This window comes from Polypterus senegalus, chromosome 6, assembly GCF_016835505.1.
Source record: "Polypterus senegalus isolate Bchr_013 chromosome 6, ASM1683550v1, whole genome shotgun sequence".
NCBI lineage: Eukaryota > Metazoa > Chordata > Cladistia > Polypteriformes > Polypteridae > Polypterus > Polypterus senegalus.
Genome location: NC_053159.1, coordinates 86,869,456 through 86,884,103, shown reverse-complemented (window position 1 = coordinate 86,884,103; position 14,648 = coordinate 86,869,456). Strand labels below are relative to the sequence as shown.

The 14,648-nt window shown below is 37.7% G+C and overlaps 1 protein-coding gene across 1 annotated transcript in view; it reads right to left on the bottom strand.

The window, feature by feature from the left end:
* Positions 1 to 920, bottom strand: part of plcd4b (phospholipase C, delta 4b) — a 156,857-nt gene extending 155,937 nt beyond the window's left edge. The window contains exon 1 of the mRNA XM_039756491.1: positions 730 to 920. The gene's annotated coding sequence lies outside the window, so the exon portion shown is untranslated. The remainder of the gene's footprint in view (positions 1 to 729) is intronic.
* Between the last annotated feature and the right edge of the window lie 13,728 nt (positions 921 to 14,648).

Below are 14,648 nucleotides of genomic sequence, written 5' to 3'. Positions count from 1 at the left end.
AAGGTAACTAAATAATAATAATAATAATAATAATAATAATAATAGCAGGTAGTAAAGATAGATGGTCATTGTTTTATTTAGTGGAGCATACACCTTTTTCCCCCCTGGATTTTTCAGAGCAGATGTTGCAGAAGAATTGCATCAAAAGAGAAGTATTGCAAAAATATTTACATCCACTGCTACAGGATAAGCACTGTCCAACGAGACTAGACTATATTTCTAGAAGTACTTGTGGTATTGTACTGTTAAAGCCCCGCAAAAAGTTGAAAAACAACATGTGCTTCATACACGTTTTTTAAAAACGCTGTCTCTGCTTTTGACAGTTTTTTTAGAAATCACACTTAAGATTTTGTTTGCAACATCGTCTAAGAAGACAGGGAATTACAAGAAGTCAATTCTTTGCTTAATATTTATCTGTACTGCTGGAAATTCTGTCTTTAATGCACAAAGACAGCTCATCAAATAATACACAAGAAAGCTAACACACATGTATTGATAGACTAAGAAGCTAAAAGTTCAGTTAAAGATAATAATAAGCATAAGTTATTCTGGAAAATAATGACATACTTTTTTCAGATCCCAGTAATGTAATATAGCTACAGTTATAAAGATCTAGCATTCTTAGCAGAAGATGTTTTACAGCAGTACAAATTAAGAACAAAAACATATTCCGTTTTTTTCCTCACGTGTGGCCTTAAACTATACACAATGCAGGCTTTTGTGACTTACCAGATGTCTGCAGAGCATCCTTGTGTGTGTGTGTTTATAAGCATGCACACAAGTGTTGGACCCCGGTGCTTTAGGGCAGCAGTCCAGAAAATAAATTCATTCTGACTTGCCGACCTTGCTGGCGGCACTCCCTACTTCACTCAGAAAAGATGAGCCAAAGAGAAAGCTGATCTGGCTCCTTCTGACTCAACACAGTCAGCAGAGATGGGCTCACCCACTTTTATAAATGCAGGGAGCCTTCAATAAGAGCAGCGAGAGAGAGAGAGAGAGAGAGAGAAGGGTGGAGCTGCCTTTTCTGCAAGGTGCACAGACAGGCAAGCATCAGATAGTTCATTGTTATTCATAGGAAAATAGCCCTCTGTAGCTTTAAATAATAAAGAGACCAAATCATAAATTCAAAAAGCTGACTATGTAGGAATCAAGCCTTTGTAATATGAACTTCAAAGTCAGAAATTCTTGAGTCCCCTCTGGTCAGTGCCAGGCCATTTACACAGGATGAACAAAATACAATTGTAAAAGTGTATATGTTCAGCCTGAAGCAGATAAGAATGCAACCATTTAAGCTCAAATGATTTTTGTCAAAGATCTCAAGTGTTGCAGTTAATTGTTTTCAGTTATATAAGCCATGTGAAGTTATGCTCTTTTAAATAAGAATACTAGTAGTGGAATTATAACATATACAGAATACAGAGAAATTCTTTCTAAATTGAATGTCCAACCGACATGAAGCACCATGATAAATCAAACTGTATTAAAATACATAACTTCAAAATACATCACACTCCAGTTTTTCTCTGCATATTTTATATGTTTACAGACTCATTGTTGTCACATGTACAGAGTACATTGAAATTCTAACTTGAATGTGCTAATCAACATGAAACACATATTTTCATAGCAGAAATGGCACAACATATAAACTTCAATAACATAGCTAAAATCGGACATGAGGTAGTGATTAGATATTAAAATATTATAATATATTAGACTGCAGATACAGCACTCTAGCTGTACAAAGCCAACACTTCTGATGGCTGAAGAAGGCAGTTATCATTATCACTGAATAACTGCTTGTAAATGGCTTCATACAACACATAGCAAACAGTAACTGACAAGCTGAATGGGTACAGAAGTTATTACCAGAAAAATAAATGTCAGGTGGGAAGATTAGTGCTGCTACCTCATGTTTCCAGTGTCCTGATGTTAAATCTGGCTGTTGTCCCTGTGCTAGTAAATACCATTTTATTATGTATCAGAAATAATCAAGTATCTTTTACTTATCAAATTCTCATTTCTATTCATTCATCCATCCATCCATTATCCAACTTGCTATATCCTAACTACTGGGTCTGCTGGAGCCAATCCCAGCCAACACAGGCCGCAAGGCAGGAAACAAACCCCAGGTAGGGCGCCAGCCCATTTCTATTCTTGTTTGTTAAAAGCATTTTCTGGATGATAAGTGCAGAACACAACTGCGACCTATACTATTTTTTATTTTGTTTTACTTCAACTTCTAATCTCTGTAACAGTAGTTAACCTCATAGAACAGATATATGGTATTAGAAATTAAAAACCAGCAAAAATGAAACTTACCACTGGAACAGAGCAATCTGGCAAGGTGAAAAATCAGGACCTTGAGTAGTAAACTGGATGTTCCACATGTGTAAAAGTGAAGCCTTTAAACCATTGGGTCTCTTCAAGTATGCACACCTCAGGAACCTGGACTGATGTGATCTATCAAAAGACATAGTTCACCTTGGCAATGACAACCTGTTGAATGTCAGCAGAAAGAGGGAGAACCGGGAAGAATACAGCCACCAAGAACAATGAGACGCAACAATGTAACCTTAAGAGTCTGAACACCACAGACATTGAGTGTGTCGGCCATAGTTTGGCTGACAGGGCTTGTCAGTTCCTGCAAGGTCGACTCCTCTTATCAGTGAATTGTTAATTTATTGCAATTTGTGAGACTGCCCAGCCACAACTGCTGCTATTGAGGTGGAAGCAAGGACACTGATGACTAAACTGCTCTCACGTCCCTGTGAGGAATCTTCTTCTAATGTTGCAGACTGACCAGACACATTATACCCAAACTCAATGGCCTCTATTGATCACCTTTATTGATTTTGCAACATTTGTTACATTTGTCTGCGGTGGGCTGGCACCCTGCCCAGGATTTGTACCTGCCTTGCACCCTGTGCTGGCTGGGATTGGCTCCAGCAGACTCCCGTGACCCTGTGTTAGGATATAGCGGGGTGGAAAATGACTGACTGACTGTAACATTTAGAAGGTAGCACAGCTATGTCACGGACTAGCTGCTTGATCTCACAATATGAAACACACTCTGACCCAACATTACATTTTAGTTGAAAGCATCTAATTTCTATTTAGTAAATACTTATTTAGTAAAATAAAAATAAGACCCAATTTTCCATCATTTATTCCAAAACCAAGGGTGCTACACCACCTTCAGCATTCAATTTCTTGCAATGTTGCCAGCTAGCACTGTCTATGACAGCTCCTCAAATATCCAGGTTGGGTTAGTAGCATATCTGTTTACTTTTTAATTTGGTTTCGGTACATTAAGAATATTTAAGAATGTTAAAGCTATAATGAGTAAGTAAAAATGTATTACCTGCTCCCTTTACTTGCATTTAATATTAACTCTATCCTGCCACCTTGGGTATAAATAAAAATAGAGGAGGCATACTCCACAGGGGTGATCAAAGCACAGTAGCAGTCATTTCTGGGTACAGCGCAGATCTGTAGTTCCAGTTGTAACTGTATGGCATTTGTGAACCATGTCTTCAGGTGATTGTAAGGATAAGAGAACAAGAGATGGGACACACAATATAATGTATATGTGAGGCTACATAGCAAGGAATCTGGGAGTGGGAATAAAATAGTCTATGCTTTGTAACTGGGTGACCACAAAACCCTTTCATGTTAAAACACCCTGTAAAAGTCTGCATGTTCTCCCTGTGTCTAACCGCTAGCTGGTGAATTGGCCCTGCGTGGTTGTGTGCAATAGAAGGCCTTGTAAAGGACTGGAGCCTGATGCTGCTGGATTAGCATGGTGGCCAGCAAGATTAAACAAAATCCTTGTACAGCTAGTTTTCTGTTTCCATGGTTTAGACTTTACTGTTATCAAGTGTTTTTATTGTTATCACCATTAATTCAAATTATAAATGATAAGCGACAGCCATTTCTATTATTATCAGGACTTGTTTGAGTTCATCCTTTCCTAGCAAACTGCTCCTGCCTTGTCTGTTCAGCTCATCAAGAATTAGAAGCCCTAACATTTTAAAGCTGTTGGACTCTTGCTTTTCAGCTTATGAACGTTTTAAAATGATATGCCTGGAATTTGACGCTACACTGCTTTTAAGGTAAAAATAATCATCATCTCTGATGACAAAGCAATAAAGCCCAAGACAAGAAGACAAAAACATAGAAAAAAGGCGAAACTAAATTAATGCATTAGTGCTTTGTAGCTAAACAGTTTAACAAAGTGATGAAATCTTTGTTTTAAAAACATTGATTTTTGGTGGCGCAGTGGTAGCACTGCTGCCTCGCAGTTAGGAGACCTGGGTTTGCTTCCCGGGTCCTCCCTGCATGGAGTTTGTATGTTCTCCCCGTGTCTGTGTGGGTTTCTTCCCACCATCCAAAGACATGCAGGTTAGGTTTATTGGCGATCCTAGTGTGTGCTTGGTGTGTGTATTTGTCCTGCGGTGGGCTGGTGCCCTGTCTGGGATTTGTTCCTGCCTTGTGCCCTGAGCTGGCTGGGATTGGCTCCAGCAGACCCCCGTGACCCTGTGTTAGGATGTAGCGGGTTGGGCAATGACTGACTTTGATCTCCTCTTTAGAATGGTAGTAACTCAATTTATTCGGAAATTAGTTGACTTCATGGAATAATTACCATAGTTCAGTAGACAGCCACCAATTGACCTAAATATACGTCTCTGGACTGTTGGAGAAAACCTACTTGTGTGTTAGGGACGACTTGGCTAACATTTAAACAAAGATAGTTTTGCTGGAAAGTGGTCACAGCCAGTGCTTGAAGTGGAACCACATTCGTGGTACTGTTTTTATGGTGGTATTCAGTCAAACAGTTGGGGGGTAGGGGGTCCCCCTGTGAAGCCTTGAGTAGTGGGATACATCAACATTTGATCAAAGAGCTCCTGGGGTGGTCTCCTGTAAAGACTGACGAAAAAGGTTCCAGTACTAACTGCTATGCTAAGAAAAGGTGTCAGTTCGACCATCATGATACAGTGACAGTCAAAGAGCAAGGGGTCCCCCATGAAACTTCAACTTCAAACACCAGAATACATCAGAGATCGCTGGGAAAGATTTTGGTAAAAGGTGCTGGTACTCTATGTTGAAATTGAAAGAGTTGCCGGTGAGTGGTCGCAGTAATCCTTTCTGCTTTATAGTTAATCATCCATTTTTTTTTCCAACCTCAGTTTTTTCATCAAAGGTTTAAAGAAGGCCACAGATTATGTCAGCAGCACTGGACACAGGGCAGGAACTAAACCTGGACAGGGCACCGGTCCATTGGAGGTAATTTCAACCAATTGATTAATATTTTACTTAGTGCTTTTCGGAGTAAACACAACCACAAAGTGCTTTACACAGTAATTAGCTTTAGAATAATCTAGATAAATATTAAATGAACACAAATGTGATTTAGAGCATGTCGTTTTCAGGTTCTGTCCTAGGGGCCCTTGTGGCTGCCAATTTTTGTTGCAACTGATTTTTTTTATTTTAACTGCACTCTTACTTTAGATAATCATATTGTTATGTCCTAGTTTTTCTTTTTTGTGCAAAAATTAAAAAATGAGTTTATGGTATATGCATTAAACAACGGGAGTTGAGTTTGTTTTATTCACCTTGCCTCTTACATGTTTGCTCTCTTATATTGTACATATTTTGCATTGTTCTAGTTGATTAAGCTTTCCATATTACTATTATAAGGCTTATGCTAATTTGTTTTCATTTTCTGTATTTATTACAGTTTTTAATTTATTAGAAAGGATGTGCCTTCCTTTTTCAGTAACTTGATTCACTTTTTTATTTTCAAAAAATCGATTAAAAACTCTTCAGCCATGCAAAAGAAGCTTCGGTACATGGGTGTATAATGCAAGGTGAAGGTGGATTAATGGGCAAGGAAGAATTCATGTTAATGGCAATGACTAATGTCTATAGTATAGGGACGTATACAGGTGGGACTATATGGTAGGTTAAAATAAAAAAGCTATTTTAATAAACCTACCATTAACCATTTGGGGCAGAGTGGTGGTGCCGAGGCTAAGGATCTGAGGTGGTATCCAAAAGGTTGCTGGTTCTAATCCCCGTCACTGCCAAAACAGATCCTACTCTGCTGGGCCCTGGAGCAAGACGCTTAACCTGTAATTGCTCCAGGGGCGCTGTACAGTAGCTGACCCTGCACTCTGACCCCAAGAGGTATGTGAAAACTAACAAATTCCTAATACAAGAAATTGCATAAGGTGAAATAAAGAACATTAAAAAATTGATCAGTATTTCTTTTCTCAAAATAGAAACAAAACTACAACATGTTGTGTATATTAGAGAAAAGATCTGACAAGAAAGGTTGATCTTGCCTTTGAAAAGCTTTTCCTAGAACATTAAAAGATGGACACAGTTTACATATCCACATGAGGGCAGAAAGAAATACATGCGAGTGTCATTGACACACAATGATTTAAGGACAGGGAGTAGAAAAGTGAAGATGGCTGAGTACCATGTCCTGGTAAAGATGATGATTTCTTTAAATCAATTCTACTATTGTTTTTAAGAACTTTAATAGCGCGATTGTATAGAGCGTAACGTGCAAGGTTGCTGGAGCAATCCCAATCAACGATGTTGGACATGACCTGTTCCTTTCAATAAGCACAGATCTTTGTTTGTTCTTATGGGTACCCACCTAGTGAGTAAGACTTTAATAGAGGTCCTCATATTCTGGCTGTGTGCAATAACTGTGCTACCAAGACTGCTATTTCAGCTGCTATCAGTTTTTCAAGATATACAGTATGTATGACTTATAATATTACAGTTTGTGATTTTGTATTTCTCCTAATGTCTGTCTTGACTGAAGTATTCACTGTACTTTGTATTGCAGCTTGCAGTAAATTACCTTACTGTATGTTGGGTCTTCCATTGAGCCAGCCTTTCTTGACCACCACGTACTGAAAATGGATGGATTAACAAAGCAGTATTGCGTTGTTTCATAGTGGCACAGCTGTTTACTTATTTTACCACCCAGGCCTGGCTTCAGATTTAGGACAAGTACCATCTGGGTGAATTTACATATTTTCCCATGTTCTGAAAATTCCTCCCACATCCCAAAGATGTGCTGTTTAGATTGATTGCCACTCTAAATTGACCCTGAGTAAATATGTGTATAGGTGCCATTTGCTTGACTGGCACCATCCAAGGTCAGTTCCTACCTTGTATTTAATACTGAAAGAGTATGCTCCAGCATCTTAAGAGCCTTTATTACAACTGATGATTTGCATTTCTCTGAATTAGTCTGCATGTGCTCTAGTTGAAGAAAAGTACCATGCTCTCGGAATTTGCACATCTCTTTAGAAATGGTTATATTGGGCCCAGTAATATTTGGTCTTCTTTTATAAAGGGAAGTATTTTTCAAGAAAACACAAACAGAGAAGGCTTAATTGAGATGGCATAATTTATCTTTTAAAAGGTCCAAAAGTCATCAGCAAGTTTTATGAAAACAAATTGACCAAAAGAACCTATTTATAACATGCTTGGCTTTGATGGACTATGAAAAACCCCATGCAATTGCATAGAGGGCAAATCCAGTACCTGGCAACATGTCCATTTGATCTTCTGTCATATACTGGAACCTACCATAGCATAGACTGGCTAGCAGTGACCTAGAATGGAAAAAGTGTGTTAACAAAACAGACTTTTCCACTAACCTCAGAATTTTATATATATATATATATATATATATATATATATATATATATATATATATATATATATATATATATATATATATATATCATCATTTGGATCTTGATCTTTGTTTGTCCGCGAATGAATTAGAAGAAGCACTAGATGGCAGTAGAGAGACAACTAAAACATAGGCATTGCATTAATCTCCTCCAGCCTTATACTACTGTAGACTGTAGTACGCCAGTCACACCTCAAAACACAGACATTCAAACTAAACAAATTGTTGTGCTTTAAATTAACTAATCTTTATATATAATCTTCATTTAGATCTTGATCTTTGTTTGTACGCGAATTCCATGCATGCGTAGACCACCTTCCAGTTTAGTATGTTGTTGTTACTCACGGATGTCAACAATGTGCCGTAATAACGAAAGGGGTGGTGGACAGTGTTATGCTGGTTACCTCCTGAGGCCTGGTTAGAGAATGAGATTGCTGAAGATAAAAGGTACGTGCCTACATAACATATGAATGAAAGAAAGACAGTGGGTAAAATGAATTACAACATAACAGCACGTTCCGGAAATTATTATTGCTACGTTGTAGCCGGCGCGTCTCACAGTTGTACCGTGGCTTGCTCACATGTCAGTGAAGTGATCCCTATTTATGCTTTAAAGAGCCTGGATACCTATGTGTCCCCCTTTTATAACCATTCCTCTGTGTATATTGCCTTACTCTTTGGATTGCCACAAAGTAACCTGTGAGATTGGAGAAAGGTTGAGAAGAGATCGTGAGAGGAAACGACAGTGTCGTAAAAACGAGATGGACTGTGAACGGACAGAAGCAGAAATGCTCCTACACCACCACATAATTACGATTTGGACAGTGATTCCGAGTAGGCCGTTCCTATCGAATCAATATCCAAGGGTTTTCTTTTATAATTTTGTTTCCCTTGTAAAAAATCATAATGCTGTGCGACGTTGGACCCAACGACTGGCAGCCGCGTTTAAACAGGGAGTCCTTCACAGACAACTTTAACACGCGCAATGTAGTTGGGTGCAAGTGGCTAGTATATATATATATATATATATATATATATATATATATATATATATATATATATACACATACATACATACATACACACACACATACACTTTAAGCCTGAGAAGCAAACAGCTACCTTGCCAGACAGCTACTTGTTAACCAAGCCACCTCTGGCCCAGCACCTGAGCAAACTCATGTAACAGCAGCTGACTCACCGAGGCTCAAAACCTCAGCACTTAGTGACAGCCCCTTCTTAAATTACTGAGACGACAGAATGAAACATTTATCATTTCAGTCAACCAACTAATGCAACAGAAAGCAGCTCACACAAGAAAAATGAAAAGCATTAGCCTAATTAAATTCCTTGTTAGTTTTGGTGGCCTCACTTAAAGCGATCCTTGGTTGTATTCCAATATTTGGAAAAAAAAAAAAAAGCAGCTTATAATGAAGGGAGTCTCACATTGGTTTATTTATTATACTTTTTTTCTTTTTGGTGTTTTCCCTGTGTGTCTTGCTCAGGTTTCTCTTCATTAAAAATTTAAAACAAAGACTCTGCGTCTCGGGTTAGTTTTCAACTTGGACAGGCCTGAGATGAACTTAGTTAGGTGCTTTCTTCCTCTCATTAAAAAGGGTATTCCTCCTGAGAGTATCAAGCAATTAAAATTCTCAAAATTCAACCATACTGTGCTAATCTTTAGAGTGTTAAAATTTTAACACATTCCTCTTAACTACTCGCAGTACCCATTTATAGAATCACTTTGAATTGTTGTTTGATTTTTCTTTTGCAGAATTAAGTCTTAATACCATAAAGATATACAATGTTTGTCTTTTTTTGGCTCATTTTATACTAATTGCTAGGACTAGAAATTAACAGAAACCCCAAAATATATCATCTCAACATTTAGACTAATAATGTAACTGTGGTCTTGCTTCTACACTGCAATTTGTCCCCTTTATAAGACTGCTTAAGTTGAAGTCATATCTCTGTATCAGAAAGTGTTAATCTGTTAGAACTAATCAGATAAACCCGTGTCTTAGTACTTAACAGGTACGTTTCTTAACAGTGAAAATCGATTTCAGGAAACTCAGTATTCTTCACAGAAAGACTAGAAATATTAAGTTACGGTACCTAATACACACACAATGATTCTGAACTTTTCACCTGGGTGACTCCTTCGGAGATGAACCCATGTGTTTATAGCAGGGTTATCAACCAGTAATTAACATTAGGACATGTTATATTTAAAATATGTCTTTAAAATACAATATGCAAATGTGGTTTTACGGTTCCAGGGGCCACATAGTAAATATAGACCATTAACTTGTTATTTTCTCAGTAAATTACTGTATTACATTCTTATACAACAGGCATGATGTGTTGGACAATATTAAGCTTTCAGGTACTTATAAAGGTTTCTTTTTATTTTAGGATATCAGCCATTTTTTCATTAGCTCAAGTTGTTGCAGCTTACATGATGAACTTCAGCCACCGAGGAGAAAAGGACACAATGTCTCCAAAGGAGCATGTGCATATATGGAGCCATTCAGCAGTCTTTCTTTGCTCCCCCACTTTTTATTTGGTTATATTCATTTCTGAACTGTAAATTAGTATAAATCAACCCTCAAGTGCTCCACATAGCTTAAGTTTAACAGATTGTATGAGTTTGTAGCTTACCAGAGTGTTTATTTCACTGTGGATATATCATGTTTCATTAATCTCTTTCTTTGTTTTAACATTGTGATATCCAAACAAAGTTACTGTGGAATAAACATGTCTTTCTGCATGAACTACCACAAAAGGAGCGGGGTGTTGGGTTGAACTGTTTCAGTTTTGTATGCAGCTATGACATCTGCTGGCGATTCAGCTATTTTACTGAAGTTTCAAACAACTGAAGTACGCCAAAATGGGATGAGAACTTTGTTTTAAGTAACCAGTTTGGAAGGTTGTTCCATTAGATAACGGGAGAACGACTAAGGTACAGCAAGACAAAACATCAGGGTAATTTGAATTTAAGGAACACTCTTCTTTGAATGAAATCAAGCAGGTGCAAGTTAGTGGAGGGTCCAGCACTTTATAGTTTCCCACTGATGGTTTTATATGCATGGTGGAAGGAAGTCACACTCATTTTGTTTGGAGGAAATAGTCCAGGTACATCCCTAAATGAGGCAATGTTTGAGGCTGACACCAATAAGTATTAGACCAGTTTGCTCAACAGGTTTGTGACCTTGCAAATAAAGTCAGGATAGGATGGTCTCTGTATCTTTGGCATGGCTGGTAGTATTTTATTGAATACTACAAAGATAAAATTTAATCACCAAGATTCAGCCAATTTAATAATTTTATAGACATAGAGTACTTGTTCAGAATCACATAACGCCAGAAGGGGTTGGCCATACGAAGATCGTGCTGACATTTTACTTGGTGTATAAGGTCACCTATAAAATGTCAGAAAGAGTGTGGGTCTAAGATACTACCTTGAACGGACACTGGCATCCATGGAACAAGTTATTGATTCCTGCCCAGATACGACGACGGACTTTTGTGGATTGGTAAGGAAGCTGCTTAACAAGTTTAATAAATCAAGAGACACAAGACAGGTAAACAGTTGGGAACCCTCCCCATATACTGGCCATAAGTTCCAGTTCAAGGTTTCCACAGTCAAAGTTGCACAATAAATACACATTTGACAACAGAGTACGAGTTCTTGGAGCTTTTATAGAGGAATGTTTTGTATGACGTCTGGAGGAAGCTGAAGGTGCAATGAACTTAGTGAAGCGATATGGTGTTATTCTTTGGGGAAGATCGGAGCAGTTTCTTGCGGTAAGGCTTTTTATTCTGTTTTCATGTGGGTGTAAAGGAGAAGAGAGCATTAGTTCCGCATTCCGAATCCCCATTTCTTGTGGTTTCACGTGCAATCGGGCCATTCGGCTGTGCCCTAGTCGCACGTGTGTGACACAAGCTTTAGAGGACAGTCTTCAACATTTTTTTCTTTGATCCAGCCAGCAGGCCTTGATGCCACATTCAGACAAATGCACATCTAGATGTCCAGAACAACAGTTTGAACATCAATTCCAACATCTAGGTGTCAGTAACATTAATCACCTAGTGTTGGACAAAGTCAAGTAATGGCCATAGATGAGGTAATTAGGGTGGAAATGGGCAAGAAGATGCTGGTTCACAGTGGCCGCCGTAACCACCTATATGATAGAGAGCAGCATGATGGGATGTTAGGTTTTTACTAACAGCTACTTAAAGATCAGAGAGACTAACAGAATAGCTGAATGAATAATGGCACAAGCACTGCAACACACATAGCCAAGCTGCTTCACTGCAATCCAGGCTCCTGAGTAATTGGAGGACCTCATGGCTCTTGCTGTTGATATGTTGAAGGCAGGCATTTGTAAGACCTTCCAAATACAGGGGATCCAGTCCACTGTTGTCAAGGGCAGCCATTACTGCAAGTACAGCATTCAGCAGCTCAGCTTTACCCTTACCAAGGACATTGGCTCACTGCCCATCAAGAGTGTTGGGTATAGGAGGACAGTCAAGCTTGTCTGTTGCAACCTTGACAGCACACCTGTAATACGTAGCCTAGCTGGGACTAACTTCATTCTCGCCAGCAACTAAATTTATATAACTTTTTTTTAGATAACAAAAACGTTATTTGCATTCCTGGAGGTATGCATTTTTCAATTGGTTATTAAAAACATAAAATTGAGTGGGTTTAGCTATGCAATACTATTTGTTGTCATGTGTGTACTAATAAAATGCATTGCTTTTTCACTTCAACAGATGAAGCACTGCAGCACAGACTTTCATACCCATATGATACAAAAAATGTAAACAAAATCCCAAAACATATCCCCACTCTCTCAGCAATATATCCTGAGCAAAAAAATTGCCATATTTACCCATTTTGATTTTACACCATTTATCATTTGCCTACTACATATTTAAGGTGTTAATGGCCAGGTAGATAAACTGCCCCCCAGGGACCCTACTAATTCAGGCATACTATACTATTGCAGAAAATATATTAATTATGAAATCTGTTTTAATCAACTTTCAGCTTAGTGAATCCTAATCATAGCACATGCCTGTGCAAATAAGAATTTCACTGTGATCTGAACACAACAATAATGATCCTATAAAGAATTGATTAAAAGAAAAAAGAAAAAAAAGTTCTAAAACAAACCAGTCACAAATTTGCTCCTTAGGTTTAATTAATTTCTTCCTCTATAAGTTTCTCCATCACTCATCTGAGTTGACTGGAATCAAATTCGATCACTTCAAACTTGAGCTGAAACATTTGCAAAATGGCTGCTTTTAAATTTACCACAGTTGTTAAAATCTTTAATAACTATCTCAACACAAGTACCCACTGCAAAACCCAATCCTTTTGGTAACCACACATTAAAAGTAGATATATAGTGTTCAATGAAACATGGCATTCTTGAACCTAAGCAGTAACATTAAACATATTGTTCGAGACGCACACTATTGTCCTTTGAGGATAACCTCTAATCTAGACCGTCATCTGTTGACCTTGACATATAGACAACAATTAGACATGGAACTGCACCCCCTACTCTAGATCCATGCCCGTGATGCCCTAAATGAGAAGTAGTCATTTTTAAGGCTTCCTGGCCACAAGTACTGCTACTGATTCCACTTATATGACAGGGAAAGGGCTCGCCAGAGGAGGAATACTACATGGATTGCTCAGATTACCAGTGACCTGTAAAATTTTTGCTTTTATCATCTGGACCTATCATCCACAATTACCGTATTCTGTTGCTCCAACAAAGTGTAAAAAAAAAAACATGGTAAAATCTGACTGAACACCACAAGTATGTCTGTGTACCATATGCACTTTTGTCCAGTTTTTTTTTTTAGAAACCACTGTTAACTGTTCCTCTCCTGAAAAAAAGCAAGGGGGGGAAAATATCTTGATTCTCAATTTAAATGCTTTCTATAAATCGCCCTGATGTGTCATTTTTTTTTACATTTTTTCAAATGCAGTATGCCTTTTTGGAATTAATTGGAATTTGGAATCAAAATAGTTTTTTAAAACCCAAAATGCTATTTATTTTTAAAAAGTACTACCCACAAGGACTGTGTAGTTATACACTCTGTCTTGTGACATTTGTTATGTGAAGCAGGATAAAAGTTGTCAAGTTACTTTATTATTCAGTGCTATGAAAAAACCGGACAAGATACATTTACATAATGAACAGGTGTACTGAAGATGTGCATTTCATGGTGCTTGTCTAATCCTGATCAACAGAAACATTAAAATGACTACTCTGTATATTAAAAAAATGTTTTAAAATACCAAACAAATGGTGTAATTGAGTCAGGAGTCCATTCTCTCTGTAGTCATAAGCGTCCTACAAATATAAAATGTATATAAACCCTAATTGGTTTACAGGCAGTGACTAAACAACTACCAGAATTGTTTATATACTTTCAAAAGTCAGCCACAATTAAAAACAGCACAGAGCATTTTAACAAGGTTTATTTTGGAAAATTGTATTCTCCTGTTTTTACTCCAATTTACAGTATAACTCATGAAAATATGGATTTTTAAAGCCTAATTATATGACATCCCTTCAAGAGTCAAAACTGAGACTTAAAAATTATCTAACTGCAGGTAAGAGTCTCAGTTTCTCAAGAGAACTGGTTTAATGTCTTGTTCCAGAAAAACTATTAAACTTAAGCTCTGAAATGATTTACCTCTGTAGATTCTATGGCTTTATTTTCTGCATTTCTCTCACTTTAAGACAGTTTTACTTAAATAAAAAAATGTCATGAACATATTCTGCATATCTTTCCATCAGCCTGAGAAGGTGTCTTCTCTTCAAGCCTTCCTAAAGTTAAAAGCAAAATAGCAACTACTAAACAGTAAGCATAATCCAAACATGAATGCCAAATC